This window comes from Canis lupus, chromosome 12 (genome assembly GCF_048164855.1).
Source record: "Canis lupus baileyi chromosome 12, mCanLup2.hap1, whole genome shotgun sequence".
Taxonomy (NCBI): Eukaryota; Metazoa; Chordata; class Mammalia; order Carnivora; family Canidae; genus Canis; species Canis lupus.
Genome location: NC_132849.1, coordinates 60,288,877 through 60,290,534, shown reverse-complemented (window position 1 = coordinate 60,290,534; position 1,658 = coordinate 60,288,877). Strand labels below are relative to the sequence as shown.

General features: G+C 37.9%; 1 non-coding gene across 1 annotated transcript; it reads left to right on the top strand.

Annotated features, from left to right (window-relative positions):
- Positions 1–1,143: 1,143 nt before the first annotated feature.
- On the top strand, positions 1,144–1,246 carry LOC140602060 (U6 spliceosomal RNA). Its single transcript, XR_012005099.1, has one exon. It is a non-coding gene; the product is annotated as a U6 spliceosomal RNA (small nuclear RNA).
- The last annotated feature ends 412 nt before the right edge of the window (positions 1,247–1,658 follow it).

Sequence of the window (1,658 nt, the reverse complement as noted above, 5' to 3'; positions counted from 1 at the left end):
GCTCTGCTCAGCGCCGAGCCTGCATCTTCCTCGCCCTCCGCCAGCTGCTCTGCCTGCTTGTGCCCTCTCTCTTTCTCTCTGTTAAATAAATTATTTTTTAAAAATAAAGCTTCTATCCCTCACTTCTTGCTCCTTACATTGATCTATTTCATGGGCTGCCCTCAAAGTTGGTTTCTTCAAGGGACAATGGACAGCAACTAAGTTGGCTCCTTCCCCTTTTCATCTAGAATGATGCACCCCCAGGCTGGAAGCCATACTGGACTTTCTTTTATTTCAACATCACTTTTAGGCTTCTGAAAGGTATCTACTTATCACAGCACCGTGAGATGATTATTGTCACCCACAATTTACAAATGAGGAATCAAGATAAAAGAATTAAAATGTCTGTTAAAACCGAAGAAGGAAACAAATGGATTCTGGTACACCGGAGGTCTCAAACAGCAAAGGCCCAACTTGGCCTAGTGACATGTTATGGTTGGACCATGTGATATCTTCTTTCACACATTTAAATTAATTAAAAGCATTTAAAAATTAGTTTATACTTTAAGAATCCAGATGCCTATCTCCCTGACCCAGTTTCAGGTGATCTAGCAACACTGGGGCTCCATTTATACACGGCAACAGTCTCTTGATACTAGTTAATTCCTGACCACTATATTTTAAGGTGAGCTCTCCTGTTTATCAAACTTCATCTCCAGCCTGGTTTATTGATTCATAATATCTGGGAGGCTCATGAAAATACTGACTTTGCCTCAAATAGCTTCAAGAAACACCATTCCTTCCGGTGTTATGGAATAGTTGTGATATGGAAACAGTCTGTGATATGGAAACAGTTGTCTTTAAGGGATGGTAACAAGGCCTCATTCAGTCAGAATCTGTGGCCCATTTCTCTCAAGGTCTGCATTCTGACCTAGATTTCCAAGATCAAGCAGGTTATTGCAGGGACCTAAGAATGGTTAAACAACAAAAATCAATTACTTATTAGAAAAAAACCACATAATACTTTCCTTAGATACAGAAAAATAACGAGATAAAATTCAGCTCTTTCATGCAAAAAGATCACCAGGAGTTGAACCGAAGGTCTTAGACATTGCAATATGAAAAGAAAAAGAAAAGAAAAGAAAGTTACTAAGACTTAACTGCCTACTTTGACAGCACATAGACTAGAATCAGAACAATACAGAGAAGATTAACATAGCCCCTGAGCAAGGATGACATGCAAATTCACAAAGTGTTGCATATTTTTTTAAAAGATTTAAGTAAGAGATAAAATTGCTCTTAAATGCATGTAGAGTGTTTTTCATAGAAAATTCAATATACTCTATAAAGCATTAGTAGTAATGGGCAGCTTTGTATACTCAAATCATTTATTCAATAAATATATATTCAGTGTGAGAGTGGCTATTCTAGGTATAGCGGATACAGCAGTGAGTAATACAGAAAGTCCTGCCCTTGCGGAGCTAATCTTATTATTTAAAAATATTTACTGTATCTCACGATGACACATGGTCTAGAGAACAATAAAGCATCATTGATTTATTTTTTTAAAGATTTTATTTATTTATTCATGATAGTCAGAGAGAGAGAGAGAGAGAGACAGAGACACAGGCAAAGGGAGAAGCAGGCTCCATGCAGGGAGCCCGACGTGGGACTCGATC